At 31.7% G+C, this 17,243-nt stretch overlaps 2 pseudogenes across 1 annotated transcript in view; one reads left to right on the plus strand and one right to left on the minus strand.

Annotated features, from left to right (window-relative positions):
* LOC114944924 (ribosomal protein S6 kinase alpha-5-like) overlaps positions 1–3,608 on the minus strand; it is a 55,125-nt pseudogene extending 51,517 nt beyond the window's left edge. The window contains exon 1 of the transcript XR_014925247.1: positions 3,542–3,608. The product of XR_014925247.1 is annotated as a ribosomal protein S6 kinase alpha-5-like (transcript). The remainder of the gene's footprint in view (positions 1–3,541) is intronic.
* A 1,338-nt stretch (positions 3,609–4,946) lies between these two features.
* Positions 4,947–8,035, plus strand: LOC114938828 (iodotyrosine deiodinase 1-like; annotated as a pseudogene).
* Positions 8,036–17,243: the final 9,208 nt, after the last annotated feature.

The following is a 17,243-nucleotide window of genomic DNA, read 5'->3' on the forward strand; positions in this document are numbered from 1 at the left end:
AATATAGACTATATGAGGACCGCGCAAAGCGCGGTCCGAATAGAAAGGCTGGCTTTGAGGACCGCGCGAAGCGCGGTCCGAAAAGCTAGTATATATATAAGTTTTATTACAAAAAATGTTCCTACTGTTTATTGCGTCAAGTTCGCACGACGAATTTCGAAAAAATACTAAACATCAATTAGCACCAAAAGATGGTGTTCATTCAGAAGGACAGCTTTTTACACGGATCATCAGACACTTGAAAAGGACCCGTACCTAAGGGTCGAAACGTAGTGTTTTAAATTAAATTATACTGGCCAGTTAGGTCGAAATTTCAATAAATACGTATAAATTAGCATGGTAAAAACTCTCTGAAAAAATGTTTCTATAGAACTATAGAGAACTGCCGTTAAAATTGCGGGAAATCTAATACGCGACATATTTTCATCAAATGTCATGTTGGCCGTAATTGTCAAAAATTATAATTTAATACAAATTACATATTTTTAATAATTTTCAATAAAAATTATATATTTAAATAATAATAAATAGTCAGAACTCTTTGAAAAAATGTTTTTAAGTATAGAATTCTTATAAAATTAGAGAAACACCGTCAAAATTGCAGGAAATTATCAGCACGACACATTTTCATCAAATATCGTGCTGAACGTGGGTATTAATTATTAAAAATTATTATATTATGAAATATCGATTTGAAATTGTATTAAGAATAACGTAAGAAATAAAGAACATTCTTGCAGCTTCAATCCATATAAAGTAGGTCATATAAAGTAAAAAATGTATGTCGAGTTTTTCTGTTCTTTAGAAAATAACGGTTCTTCCTTTAAAACAGATATAGCAGTTAAAATTTTTTTTTTAAATACATGAATTTTCCTACCATCTATTGTGTTTTTCAATTTTTATATGTGCTTTAAAACCATTTGTCAAAAATTATAATATTGAACGCATTTTAGAGTGTCGTGCTAAAATTCGCAAAAATAGCTCATTCTTTCAATTTCGATTTTTCAATACAAAGAATGCGGAATTCTTTTTAATTTTTATCAGAAACTGTATTGTTTTAAAATTCGTAGGACGTCGTGACAACTTTATACAGACACCCATCTACTGCATGTGGTTTTCAATTTTTAAAACGTATGAAATGTCAAACAGCATGAAGCAGAGTGTCTAGTAAAATTTGAAAATAAAATTTAACAACATTTCAAGGAAATTTGCACGATTTTCCAATAGTATGATAAATATGTACAAGGAACCGACAATTTTATTTTTTTTATCAAATCGATATAAATTAAACGTTAATGAAAATTAATAAATACATTATAAATATTCGATATAATATCTTTTTATAAGTATTATATTATATTTGAACTTTGAAAGTCTACACAGAGAAAATTTTTTCTTAGAATTTACCTTAAAAATCATGATAATCGTGGAATAATATATTTGGAGCATTTTATAAGAGTTTCTCTGATTAATATCTACCGTAATAATATATTAAAATTTTTTTATTGTGATAAATATTTAATCAGAGAAACTCTTATAAAATTTTATCTCACAATTTCCATGATTTTCAGGGTAAATTCTAAGAAAAAAATTCTCTTCGTGTATAAACAACTTATGCGCAACACATTTTGGATTCCGTAAATACAAAATATATTGTATTATTTATGAAGTAAGATTAAATATTTTTTACTCGAATAGTCTCTGCTGACTCTTTTAGCTGAATATTTAGAAGCAACGAAAAAAAATTAGATCTAAAAATTAAAATGCATTTCCAGGTTCTCTCCTCTCTATTATAGTGCTCTATTATAGTCCACCCTATATATAGCGTTATTCTTTAGAAAGTAAGTCTTCTTAGAAACAAAAATAAAATTCTTTAGAGAATATTCTCTTGAGATATATTAGAATAATTGTTCGACTAATAAGAATTATTCTTTCTTAACAAAATTAATAATTATCTTATTGCTTAATTAATTATCTGCACTCATAAAAAATTATTAAATTAATAAATATTTGTTTCAATGCCGTAAAATAAATCATTTATTTGAGACAAATATTTATTTGTTTTGAGGAAAGAATTTTGTTATATAAAATAAATATTTTTGAATTCAAATCAATATTATTAGTTTCAAATAAATGATTTATTTGGCAATATCGAAATAAATACTTATTCAAACTCAATAACTTATTTTTTGGTGCAGCTTTTCGAAAGCCAGAATCTTCATAAAATATTGATAATTCAAAAAAATATAAAATTTTTAAATTTAAAACAAAAAAACAACCTTTTTAGCTTTCCATTTGCAAAATTTCGATGAAATAAATTCTGTCTTCTTCCAAGATTCCTAAATTTTTCAATACATTAAATAATGCAGTTAATTAAATAACTAAATAGAATTGAAATAAATTTTACAATCTAAAATAAACGCTAGTTTTACGTGTTAGCTATACAAGAAATTTCATTTGCAATCCTTTTATTGTAATCAGCATTGATGAGTTCTAATTCTTGTCGAGGGAATTCTTGAAAGACAGCTTTCGAAGAAAAATCTAGAGGCATTTGAGAAGGAGAATCAGGACTCTATAATTAATATTTATTGAAATTCTGAGAATAGTGAGAGGGTCTCAATTTCAGCAGAAATAGCTGTGCTTTATCAAAAAATCGTATCGGAAAAAAAAAAAAAAAAAAAAAACATTTTTCAACATCCGGCATTGGTAAATAAATATGACAAACGCATATGTTTGTGCGTCTCGTGGTTTCTCTTCAATAAGAATCTCTTATTTAAAAACATGCGTGTTTACATGCATGTCTCTCACGTTATATCTTTGTAAGAAACGTAAGAAAAAGAGCGGTCTAATAAAGTCACAGTGGGCAAAACATGAGATTAGAATACGGCTAATAGATTAAGGAATCTTCGATTTTTCCACGTGTTTCTTTCAAATACGACAAAGAAAAAAATCTCACGACGATGTCGTGTTTACGACGAATCACCTCCCAGGATTAAATGACTGTAGAATTTTATGCTTAGATGTATTGGTTACTAAATATGAAGAGAGAGAGGACTCGATTTACGCAGCAGTCGATATTAAAATGAGCAATTTCACGAAAATATATCTAAATGATTTTCTCAAGTAACCTCGCCGCGGAATTAAATCGACGCGGAATTTTCTCTCTCGTGCCAAATTCCGTAGGATAATTAAAATCTCTCTAGAACAACTTCAGTCTCCTTCTCTCTCTCTTCTCGCGAAAAGTATAAAAATACGATTGTTGGCGCGTGTCAACAGATAAAGTTGCGTAACACATTTTCGGAAATGCTTTTACATATATCGTACAGGTATCGCGTCACAGCCAAGTGATGTCTGGAAAACATGAATATGAGGGAAAATCCGACGATAATTTCGCCGAGAGCAAGCGAGAGTTCAATTCCCTCGAGAATTATTTGTACCTGTCAAGGACGAAAAATTGGTCGCTTAGATCGATAAACGTCAGATCGCGTCTATCTAAGACCTTTCGAGCGATATCGCGAACATGACAGATTAGCGACCTTACCGAATGTCAACTCGTGGGTGACCGTCTGCTCGGTGTTGCTGCTCTGTGGCATGTCGAAGCTGGTGGAGGGGGTGCGGCTGCATGGCGTTCTCCATTCCCTCACTGCGTCCTCTTCTACCTCAATTTCTCTCTCTCGCAACTCCCACACACACCTACACACTGTCCCTCGCTCGCTCTATTCTCCTCCCTTGTCCTTTCGCGGCGCACTTGTCCACCGTTATCGCCGTCCGCTGGACGTCCGTCTCTCGCGCGCACTATTATCTATCGACGAGCGATTCGTACCCTCGATCCAGAATAATACGCACCATTCGCGCCATAATACTTGAGAACGTCCGTCTTCTCGCGCACACACGTGTGTTCCGTTCCGATGTACGTACGCGAGAAATATTATATATGTACACGTTAATAACGACGGCGCAGCACGAACGGGCCGACTCGTCGCGTGCAGAAGGTGCAGCTGGTCCGCGACGGAGTTCCTCCTCGAAAAATTGTACGTCGCGCGCGATACCACGACACCGCGTATGTTGTGACGTCGTCGAAGGTGCGTGCCGCCGGGCCGCGGATCTTATTCACATGATCTTCTCGCATACACGCCCGCACATATCGCCGCGCCAGGACGGACGCGCGGACACGTCTTGCTCGATCCGCGCACCTCTCGCTACTGCGCGCCCACCCGCTGTGCGCGCGAAGCGCGATGTGCGCCTCCCACCGTCTCCTCACCCCCTCGCTGAGCGCGCAGTGCTCCGATTATTCGCGCTGACAGCTGTCAGGCCCGTATCGCGGACGCGCGGGAACGATGAATTATTAGATTCGCTGCGACAGAAATTACGTCCTCTTTTTGTATTATCTATATTATATGTTATATTATATATTATTTATATATTGTACATTACATTATATATTTTATATAAATATATATTATATTCTTTTTATATATTTCTGTTTTATATATTTAGATATGTATATTTTATGTATTTATATATTCTTTTATATATTCCTTTTTATATATTTAGATATGTATATTTTATGTATTGTATATATTCTGTTATAATATATAATAAAACATAAATATATATTATATTCTTATTATATATTAATATATATATATATATATTTAATATATATAATTCACTGCTAATATAAAATTGCTATTGTTCGATGCGACACTTCAAACTTGCGCGTCTATATGCGTTCATATAATTTCTTGATAAATACATCATACTCGAAATTTGTCTCTTTTTTGGTAAAAATTTAAATTGAGAAAATATTGTACTGTAATTAAATGCGAAATTGATTCTAATTAAGGTTGCTTTGAATAGTGGATGCGAAATTTTCTCGTGCTTCGCAGCTTCGTATTTCGAGCTAAATACAAGCGCTCTGTACTGAATATTTAATCGATGCTGGAATGATTCACTGGTAACTGGACGTATAATTGAAATATAAGTTAGAGTAATTGAATTATATAAAAATTCAAGGTAAATTTGATTGTGTGCATCTAACGCCTGTGTCGGGTGCGCGATATCACAGTCCTGTTCCGGAAAATCTTGTACAATTCTTATCATCGTTTTTTTTTTTTTTTTATGTCTGTACGAACTAATCTCGAAGGCAGCTTTTAGTATTGCATTATTCCTTTCGATCGAGAAGACGACACACGCGACGAAGAGGGTACAGCCGGAATATCTTCTATAATTTTATATTGAGAGAGAGAAGGGGAATTGTGTATATTACGTTCTCCTTAATTCTGCGTATCGATTTTCCTTATTGATAATCAAGGTCGACACGACGAGCGTTGCATTATATTCCAACCGTGAAATGAGAGTGAAATTTCACGTTATCAATTCGACGTGAATTGATAATTGATTCGGTAATTTTTTTCGAACAGATTATACGAAAAACTGTATACAAGGGGAAAAAATAGTGTACATAAGTTTAGGATCAAATTTTCTCCTGCGAAATTTCATGTTCATATATAAAAAAAAATGTGCTACATATCTCGTAAACAATTTACGTAAGAAAATTTCATTTAGATTCTTTCCATTTTTTCTGGATTCTATTGAACCAAGTTGCGTAACTTGCAAATGTATACAGCAAAGATGTAAAGTTGTTTGAAATTTTCAAAAGAGAATCGAGGAAAGTTCCCACTCACTCTTGGTCATCATGTTTAGTGGCATAACGAAGACCAACGTATTTAAAATGCAAATGAAAATGCTCTTGGCTAATTTTAAAATCTTAACGAAGCGAATTAATTGTCATCGGGCTAACATAAACTGGCATAATTAAGAAGATTACAAGGATCGTTTTCAATCGTGCCTTTGAAACTGGGAGTTTTTGCAGATTTTTTCTGTCATTCGCGAGAATAAACGCGCGCAATTATTATTATTATTATTATTCCTATATATCGATCGGTCATTCATGTGTAACAAATCTACGATACAATTTCTTAACAATGTTGGATGTAAGCAAACGTTGAATAACAACACGCGACGAATCGAGTTAATATTACTGAAAAATACGAGAAAAAGGAGGAAAACGAGCTGGTAGATATGTTTGCAAAATTTTAAATTTTACATACAATTGCATATAGCGTATGTCAGACTGGTTTGTAATTTCCACGAAACGACTACCAACATCAATTTTACGCGCTTCTTCTGACGAGGTTGTGTGCATCAACGAGAAATGTCAAAAAGAGAGACACTCGGTTTCGACATTATAATAGCGCGGGCGAATTAATACACCGCTCGAATAATGATTTTTCTATCACCCGACGCTATCGGAATGCGTTCCCGATATCACTCTCAGATATCTTATATCTGCGACCTTGATGACCTCGAGAGTCGAGTGTGAAAATCATTCGATCCGGATCAGTAGCGAGTTTAAAAAGTCGCGCGCGAGAGAGGCTTCCCTACCTTGTTGTGCGACGAAAAGGAGAGACCGGAAAGATTGTTCTCCGAATACGCGCCTTTCGTGACGAAATATTTTTATCACCTGTTAGTCTGGCGTCATTTCTCCTCATTCTGTTTAGCAAAATTTTCGGGAGACCACAGAAGAGGCCCCTCGCTCCAGCATCCGACGAATCTACGGATCCGAGTGAAAGTAATCTGTCACTGTGTATATATAACTGTTGTCGAGCGGAACAGAGTCGTATTTGTCTCATTTTAGAAATGAAAGTGGAAGATAAAAGTGCTTCGCTCGATGCCTCGTGCTTAAATTCTAAAACAATTTTTTTACTATACTAAGCAATCAAGAAAATAATAGAAAGTAAGGATAATGAAATTAATAATAAAAAAATTGATGAGTGTCCTTACTTAATACAAGCTGTGAATGCCATGGAATTCCAGCGAAGTTAGTCAACAGATAAGATTGTCATTTTACGATTAAATCTCTCAATTTCGTCGGTCGTGGTTAAATAATTCTTATTCTTTTTCACGATTTTCTAATGAAAAAATCTAGAATATTTTATATACACCTAAAAATAAAAACAGTATTAAAAATATAATAAACAGTATACAATACTTTTTTTACTAACTTATATTCGCGAATATTATATATTGATATTAATTATAACTTATAATATTAATTATAAATATTACTAATTATAATTAATATTAATAATATTATATAAAATACAAATTATATTATAATGCAAATTATATCGAATAACACAATCGCGTAAAATATTCCGAATTATCTTGCAGAGGTAGATGAAGACTTGATTGAAGAAGAAGAACCCGCCTTGCCAAAGGATCTCAAGCACTACCATATCGGTATGTCCGGTTACCCAAAAAGGAATCGCTGTCTCGGGCGTCAGAATTTTATCAAATGGCAGCCGCCAGGACGTACCTTAAGATACTTTAGCGCGGATCCCGTTCCGAAGGAAATTATCCACGAAATTATAAGGGCCGCAGGTATATCTAAATATTTAAATATCTAAATATTTACATATAAAATTAAATACACTTCTACATAATAAAATTTATGTGTGTCAATTGATTTCTTAGCAGACATGATAAGGGCCTGAACTAAGGTCGAAACGTTGTCTGAATTTTGAATAAATAACTAAAGAATAACATTGCCAGTTGTGGTCGGTTTATTAACACATTTTATATTTTTATTTATATAATTATAATATAAAAAGCCCTTTTTATCTCATATATATGGACACATTTCATATATAATTTTGCGATTTATACATATAATTTAATATATTTCTATATAATTTCAAATTGTCATGTATAAAAAATTTCTGTTCACGAATAAGATAAAAAAGAAATAAATTGACAAATTCCACCTGTTTTCAAGTTACACTCCGTGCTTTTTAAAAAACCTATTATAGGTACTGCTCCCAGCGGGGCGCACACAGAACCGTGGGAGTTTCGTCGTGATATCCAATCGGACCGTGAAATCCAAAATCAGAAGTATCGTGGAGCAGGAGAGGAGATCAATTATAAGAAGAGGATGGGCGTGAAATGGACCACCGAATTTTTCTCCGTTTAAAGGCCAAAATGGAAAAGGGGTTCCCAAAACCGGGGCCCCCTTCTGAACTCGTTTTTTAAGCAACTACGGTATTCTGCCGAAGGGAAAAAGGGGAAGGGCCCCCTTATTATCACGAAAAAGACGTTTCTTTTTGCGTGGGGGGGGGTCCTCATTACTCCCTTTTCGGGGAAAAATTTTTCCTTTTGAAAAAACGGGTAAATTCTTTTGTCCAAAGGGGGAAAAGGGCCTTTTTTTTTTTTTTCCCAAAATTTTTTTTAAAAAAAAAATTTTTTTTTTGTAAAATTACAAAAAAATATATTAACTTTAAAAAATCAAAAAAAATTAAACCCCCAAAAACAATTCATCAAAAATTTTTAATTTAAAATTAAGTTTGAGATAGAAATTTTCTCGAAAAAAAAAAACCCCAAATTGACGATTTTTTTTTTAAACTTCATTAAATTTTTAATTTTATTTAAAATTAAATTTATTTTAAATTTTTTAATTTTTAATTTTTAATTTTAAAAATTTAAATTTTTATAAAATTTTTTTTACTTTACAAAATAACGAAAAAAGTGTATTAAATAAATAAAAAATATAATTGAAAAAATTAACATTTTTTTTAAATGTGTCCCGGTTTGGGGACCCTTACGCCCCACCCCGTTGAATGTGGCCCGGGCCCCAAAAAGCAGTTTTTTTTAACGTCCCCCCAACGAAAGCTCGTTTATTTTTTGGGGCCGTCCGGTTACCCCCTAAAGATGCCCCCCTCCCTGATTTGCAAGGGGAAAATCTATCCAAAATTTTTAAAAACCCAGATCGTTTTAAAGGAGACAGATTCGTGAGACGCTGTTTTTTAAATTCATCTGGTTTAAAATGGGAATAATATTTTTTTAAAACTCCATATAATAAATAAAATAGGGATACTTTTTTTCCCCCTGGATCGAAAGGAATATTTGAAAAAGTCAAACTTTTCCTTTATGTTGGGACTTTTTTAAAAAAATTTTATTTTTCGGATTACTAACTTTTTTTTATATCTTACAAAAGCAATTTTTTTCTACATAAAAATTTTTGTATGATATTTTTTAAAAAATCATTCCCAAATATTACAAAAGAATCGAAAAGGCCAAACCCCCAAAAGCTAACCCCCAAAAAAGTAGCACCTTTTTTGAGTAAAAGTCTTTGGGGGGTTAACTTCCCTCTCTTGTAATAAAAAAGTGTACAATGGCACTATAAAAGGGGGAAATATTTAAAATTAAAATTTAACCCGGGGTTGGTAAAAAATAAGGGGGGGTTTTCTTTAATTTGTATAAATAATTTTTAAAACAAAAAAAATTGTTTAAAAAAATAAAATTTTTATCGATTTAAAAACGAGGAGAAAAAAAAATCATGTAATAAGGGAAATTTGGGGAAAAAAAAAATTGGTTTTTTAAAATGAATTATATATATATATAATTAGTATATGACATTAGTTTTTCCCCAATTGGGGTTTTCCCTAAAAAATTTTCAAATTACGAAACGAATTTTTATATCAACGAATACCAAATATCACCCAATTTCTTAAAATTAAGTACATTTAATAAAAAAAAATATAAAAAAAATGGTTCTAAATGGACGAAACCAAATTTTAAATTTTTTTCTGCGGTGTGCTGCAAAGTCTGCGGATTACCGCTATGTCGCTATTTTTTTAATTTTTGTTACTCCCCTTTAAATGTAAAATTTTTTGGGGTTTTATGAAAATACAGAGAAACAGAGATTTTAAATTTTTTTTTTCCCCTTTTTTTCCATTAAAAGGGAAAAAATCTATTTTTAAATCATGATTTTTCCTAGAAAATTTTTTTTTTTACCTTTATCATTTCCTTCTCCTTTTTTTTTTTTTTTCCCCCTTTCCAATTTAAAAATTTATTCCCCTTTTTCAAGGGGGAAGCGCGAGGAGCTTTTAATTAGTGTGAAGACTCGAGATCGCCAAATTTTTTGTTTTAAATTTAACAAAATTTAAAAACTGAATGCAAAATCAAAAAATTTTCAAAATATATCATTGACTTTGAGTAGAATAGTCTATACCGAACTAGGAGAGTTTGTCCCCCTTTTTAAAAACTTCGGGGAAACCTCTTATAGTTTTGGGGTTTTTTTTAAATATAAAAACTTTTCCTAACACAAAAAACAAAACACAAACCCCAAAAGGGACAAAATATATAATTATATGTTGTGTGTGGGCGTATGGTCAGTTTTTAAAAATGAGCAAAAAAATACACTTTTTCGGGGCAGAAGTAAAATCTAAAAAACATCATAAAAAGAACTTTTCCTCTTCGCCTTTAAAATTAATAATTTTTTTTTCGTTCTCCTTACAGGAATCTGTTGACAGGGGGATCAAATTTATATGAGTTGTACTTTATACACTTATATATATTTTAAAAAAAATCTCGATTTTAAAATTTATATAAATTGTGTTTTTCCCCTTCATCTTTATCTCGTCGAGATCACCAAATTTTTGAGATAATGACAAAAATTTCCTAAAGTTTCTTCTCTAATTTTATCGCCTTATATTATTTTATCATCCAAAAAAAAATAACCGAAGCTATAAAAAATAGTTAAAAAAAAATTTTTTTAAATAAAAAAATGAAAAAATTTTAAATTTCCTTTTTTTTTCTTCTTTTTCCCCCCAAAAGTTTGGGGTGTTTTTTATTTTAATAATACTTCTGTTCTTTTTCATTTTAAAATGGCTGCAATAGTTTTTGAGTTTTTTTTCTTTTTCCCCCAAAGGGGGGGAAAAAAGATAAAAACCAACTAGTGCCCCCCCGTTCAGTCGAAAAAGAGATCTTAGGTTTACGGTGAGCTCCCCCCGAATACCTCCTAATTCTCCTAATAAGAAGCCCCAAACTTGTATGCCACAGCGATGCAAGGGAAATAGCTCCGTGACTTATTAATATATGTATAAATCTAATCTATCCCAGAGAGTGAATTTAAAACACGGGGATGAAATTGGGGTAAGCAAAAACGGAAAAGACCAGGAGCCCCCCGGGGACGAAGAGGGGGAAAACCAGAAAAATTTTTTTGGGGAAACCACGATCCAGTCCCCCCCAAAAAGCAATGACCCATTTCCCCCCCCAAAACCTTTTTGAAAGTAATCCATAAAAAAACTCGCGGAAAAAAAAAACCGGGCCCCAAAACCCCAAATTTTTTTCATTTTTTTAGTTTAAAACAAAACTCCGGGGATGTCAGATTGTGACGTCAAGGCGGGAAAGGTGGGGAAATTTTTAAGGGGCCTTTTTAAATGAAGATTATTTCGAGGGAAAAAATTTAAATTTTAAAATCATTTTTTTTAAAAAAACCCAAAAAATATTCTTAATTTTTACAGCTGTTTTTTTTATTATAAAAGGGAAAAAAAGGGGTCGTTTTTGGCATAGTTTAATTTTTTTAAAGCTATCGGGAAGGGGGTTCTCATAAAATATTTTTTTTTTTTTAAAAAAAGAAATTTTTTTGCATATATTTTCTCGCCTTTTTACATTACTTTTTAAAAATTTCGGTCAGGACCCCAAAAGGGGCCCAAAATTTTTATTTTTTTTTTAAAAAAAAAATTTACGCCCCTGAAATTTCCCCTTTTTCCTTTTTTTCCCTTAATATCGAAATTTTTTTTTTTTCGTACGCGAAAAAAACGACCTTCGAAAAGTTTTGGGAAAATTTTTTATTTGTTTTTTTTCCTTTTCTCTTAAGTTTTTGATACTTTTTCTGTGCTTCTGTCTTCTTTCCCTCTGTTCTTTGGGTTTGTTTTTTTATTTTATTTTTTTTTGGTATTTTTTGCATGTATGGGGGCCATTCGTTTTAAGTATTTTCAAGGAAATAAACAATAAAAATTCTCAAAAATTTCTGGGGAAACCTTTCGAAGGTCAAATTTTTTATGCAAAAAAATATGAAGAGCGAAATATATATAAAAAATATATAAATATAAAAAAAATTTTAAATAAAATTCTACATAAAATATAAATAAAAAAAAAAAATTTTATCTTTTCTTTTTAAAAAAATAAAAAAAAAAATTAAAAAAAAATTTATCCTTTTTGTTTCCCCTTTAATACTACAAATTTTTTCTATCTCATTTATGTGCTTTAAAAGTTTCGATCCCCTTTTTTTCCTCCTCGAAAACCCCCCTTTTAACCTCTTTTTTTGGTGTAGATGTGCATAAGTATTGCCGTCGTTTTTTTCCCCCATTTTTTGCTTGGAAAAAGGGGAAAAAATTTAAAACCTTTTAAAATCCTGGTAATCTTTCTCTCGGAAAAAAAAGTGTAGAAGGGGGCGTGCCACACCTGCAGTTTTTTATAATCCTAAAAATTTTTTGTAAAAAAAAGAAGGGGTATTTTTAAAAAAATTTTTTTTTATTGTAATTTTGTTTAAACTACATTAATTTCAATAATAAAATATAGAAAATTTTGCAACACAAAATTGCGTATCTTTCAATTTTTTTTTTTAATTTATTTTCTATTATTAAAAATTTTTTAAGAAAAATTTTTTTTTATAATTATTATTTTATTCATTTATAATTTTTTTATATTTAAAAATTATGTTATCAAAACAAAAAAACAAAAATTTTTTTGACCTCAAAATTTTAATTTTAGCTTGAACATCTTACGTCTAATCACTTTGAATATGATTTGCAGAAGCTATTTTCAAATAAAAATTCAAAGTAAATGAAAATAATTGAAATAAAATTTTAAATTTAAAAGATTGGGAAAATTCAATTTTATAAAAAAAGCTCCAATTAAGAACAAATTTTCATTAAAAAATTTAGATTTTAAACATAGAAAGTTTTTGCAAAACCTTTTGGGGTTTTTTTCTAATTAATTAAAAATTTTTTTTTTTATATTATTTATAATTTTAATATATGCTTTCGATACAAAAGGGGAAATTTTCATTTTCCTCAAAAAAAGGGGGTTACCGGGGTCGAACATTTTTTTAGTCTAATAACTTTGAAATATGATTTTTTAGACAGGAATTTATAGAAAAAAAACAATCCAGTCGATAATCAGTAAACACGCCCCAAAAACGCAGAAAACCAACTTTTCCAATTCGTGAAGACGAAAAACGATCACCCCATGTGCGATTTAAACTTTAGTTTTCAAATCTAGAAAGGCATGCGAAGACGCGTTCCGGAAATCTGTATTGTATATGGGGGAATTTTCAATGGTTCCTGTCGTTGAGGAACTCGGAAAGGGTCAATATGATTAACGCGACTGCTTTTGAGCGAAGAAAAGAAGAAAACGACGGATACGATCTCTTATTTATTTAAAATTTTTCTCTTCATCATTGTATATTTCCACCGCTGTTGTTGTGGGCCATCCCGGGGGGCATCGCCCTCACCGTCATCTTCACGTCACCGGAACGTTTCGCGTGCTTTGTCCGCTGCTGCAGGCCCGGCTCCTCTCTTCCCGGAAGTACATGCGCCGATCAAGTGTCAAATGGCATCTTCTAGTGTCAACAGAACAGAAAAAATCAATGAATTATATAAAAAGAATACCCGGGGAAAAAATATTCTGACAGCACTGCAATATTTTTATACACGATAGGAAAAGAAGCTTTTTTTTTATTTAATTTTTGTGTCACCGTACAGTCACCGTACTTCACAGCGTACTCCTGCCGGGTGTCGCGTGCCGGCATCGCAGGCAGATCGAGAAGCTGCCGTGACCCAGGCTCGACCGGTCGGTCCAGCTCGTAAGTCTGGAAGAGGTGGACTCGTCAAGCGGATCTCGTGCAAGAGAGAAGAAGGAAGGCCGCGGCTGGTGCCTGTGAAGCAAGCACAACCCGAAGGAACGGCTTGTTGCCGAAGATGTCTCTGCTCACCACGTTGCGTTGAATAGTATCGAAGGCGCGACGTACGAATAACCCTGGATAATTATTACACTTGTAACAAATGTTTGAAGAATTCTAAAGAATATTAATTTAAATAAGAAGGTATATTAAGTAAATAATAGTATATTGTGTATCAAGTGTGGAAAGTTGACAATTGTTCACTCGTGTGGGTGGTCGCCTTCGGCTGCGTTGCGACCACCCCACACGAGTGAACAACTGTCAAACTTTCCGCACTTGATCTACACACGATATTTTATATTACAAGTGCAGGCAAGTGGCTTTGTGCGCGTTTTTCTGTGCGCGAGGTGGCCGACGCACGCCCGTCATCTTGCGACGGCACGGTGCGGGAAAGCCGTGGACAATGCTTTAAACGCGGCTCAGCCGTAGGCAATGGCTTTGAATGCGGCTTATTCACTCACCGCGTCGCCGCTAGAATAGAGGTGGGAAATCGGCCGTTTTCCGCACAGAAAACACCACACAAAGGCCACTTTGGATGCCGTGTAAAAAAAATATATTATTAAAAAATATATACATAAATACTTAATGTTTTTTTTTTGCCGATCGCACTAAAAAAAATATTACTACCCTTTTATGGTTGTATTGCTCCCCAAAAATTTTTTAAGAATTCTTAAAATAATATTTAAAAATATTTAAAATATTTTTAAAAATAATATATTTCATTATTTTTAATATATATATATATATATATATTGTGTTAATTTAATTATTAAAATATAAAAATATTATATCATATCAAATCTTAAAATTACTCTCATAATAACTAGCAATTGTCAAATTTTATTTTCGATAAAACGGAAGCAGAACGTCGAAAATTTACCCAAAAACCCTTCTCATAATGTTTTTGGGCGTTGAGAGTCGCGCAAGCTCTCGCGACGTTCATGTTCGTGAATTCGTCGGAGAAGTTGCTAATGTCCAATTCGTGCTTGATCACCGAAACGGAACGATGGGGGGGTTTGATCCGTTATTCTCCAGAGCCTCCCAGGTGAAATCCGGCGAGCCGGGGTCCATGAAAAACGGATGCTTTTTGAGGCTCCTTCGCGTCACGTGGACCGCCGCCCAGCCTCTGTCGCGGATCCTTGACGAGCAGGGGGTGATGAAGTCCCACACGGTGTCGCTCAGGGTTTCTCGGCTTCGGCGGTGAGTCGTCCTTCAGGATTCCTCTTTGAGATCTCCTGCTGGGTGTGTAGCCATCCTTGGAGAAAAGGCGACGTTTTCGGTCAGTAATTCAAATGTTAGCACACCCACGCTCCACCATTACAAACCTGCGAGAATATTTTATATGAGAATGTTATTTTAGTTTATCTTCTGGTGATCAATGAATACAACACAATCAGTGTGGTGTTTAGACATATTTTTAAATTAGCTAGATCAAGATTATTTTGTTTAAAATATATCTTCTAGAAGATACCCAATTTATTATGGCGATTCATCTAAATTCTAGATAATAATTTTTAAGACTGCTTATGTTAAATTATGAAAAGGGGTATAAAAAATATACGTATTTATATTTTTATTTATAAATTTTTATCGCTTACTGCCAAGTTTACTATTTAAGTATTTTGTATGTGCTATGATTCTAAACCAAAAAAATCTAAAAATTGTTCTAGATAATTTAGTAAAGATAATACATATTTGTATTATCTACATAAAGATAAGATGCCAAATTTTTATCTAGATATCATCTATATAATTTTATTTTGATAACAGTAAACATTGATTACAATTGAAATGGAATGAATCAAAGTTGAAAGTTTTATGCGGCTTTCATTATTAGAACCTATATATACAGGGGGGCTAAAATTTTGCTTGCCCTTTGAACTCGGTTTTATATTTGACAATTTGTTTTTTTTTACAAAAAAAATTGTAAATTTAATTAAAAAGAAGTTTCGTTTATTGAAATTTTACTAGAAATTAAAACTACTATTTAATTACCGTATTATTGAAACGTTTTTTTTCTTTCTATAATTATAATTGTAAAAAACCTTGTTCATTTTTTTACTTACACAATTTATTTACTTAATATTCGCAAATATTAAAAAATTTGAAATTAATTTTTTTGCGAAAATTAATTTAATATCCCACATTTTTATCGTTTTCAAAACACCACATAAAATTTACTGTAAAAATTTTATTATTAAGTTCAAATTAATTACACATTAATTATTTAATAATTTTCATTAAATTTAAATTTTTTGTAAGCTAGAAAATTGAAAAAAAAAAAAACATCATAAATCCGTTTTCGAAAATATTTTCATTATAAATCAAATATAATTTTGTAGAAAACCTCCCTTATTAAATTGAGGATCCGGGTGTAAACTATCTCATGATAACTTACAATATGTGGTGCTGGAACCCTCGCACCACTTCCGGGGCCATGTATTCGATGGTTTTTTCCCCAAAAAATTTTAGTAAGTGCGCGCGTTTTGCCGTTCCTCTCGTGGGCAAAAAAATTCCCGGCTGAGACCCCAAATGCGTCCAAAGAGATGCCCATCTCTATCCGCAGAATATTTTCGAGCTTGATGTCTCATGATTATGCCAAACTGCGACAAAACGGAGAGGAGTTTTCGTTAATTATTTTTTTAAATAAACCAACTTTACATTTAAAACCCAAAATTTAAATTAATTTTTAAATTTAAAATTAAAAATTAAAAAAATTTTAATAAAAAAATTGCGGGAATTAAAGCGAAAAAACTGTCGGGAAATTAAAGCGAAAAATACTTTACTATTTTTTTTGACTTTACTGGAAAACCGATAAAATATTTTTGTCAAAAATTACTTATTTGTTTATGCATTTATTATTATTTTTTTTTGTTTTTAAATACATCCCCCGTGGAGACGTTCTAGCCCCAAAACTTTTCCCCGCCCGTAATTCGTACTTCCCTCCCGCAAATTGAGTTTTTATCCCGAGCTAAAACTCACCACCAGGAACATAATCTGAAAGTGGAAAAAATATTTTGTAAATTCTCCCCTGCTCCAAATTTTCACGGTTTTTTGTTTTGCTTTTAATTGATAAAAATAATATAATATCATAGATATAAATAATTAATGAATTATATATAAAAGTAATATAATTAAACATATATAAATTATATAATTTATATAATACAAAATTAAAATTTAAAATTTTTTTTAAATTATTTTTTTTTTTTTTTTTTGTTTTTTGCCGGAAAAAATAAATATTTTTTATTGTACCAATTTTTTTTCGTTTTAATCTTTTTAATTTTATGATTGTTTTTCAACTTTTTTGATATTTTTTCATATATTTAATAAATAATCTATTTTTCCCATTTCTATAATTGCTATTTTTATAATTTTTTTCTTATTTTGCTTATAATTTCTCGTGAGTTTCCCAAAGATTAAACAAGTTTTTCAT

Source organism: Nylanderia fulva, unplaced genomic scaffold (genome assembly GCF_048542155.1).
Source record: "Nylanderia fulva isolate GAGA-0341 unplaced genomic scaffold, ASM4854215v1 Scaffold34, whole genome shotgun sequence".
NCBI lineage: Eukaryota > Metazoa > Arthropoda > Insecta > Hymenoptera > Formicidae > Nylanderia > Nylanderia fulva.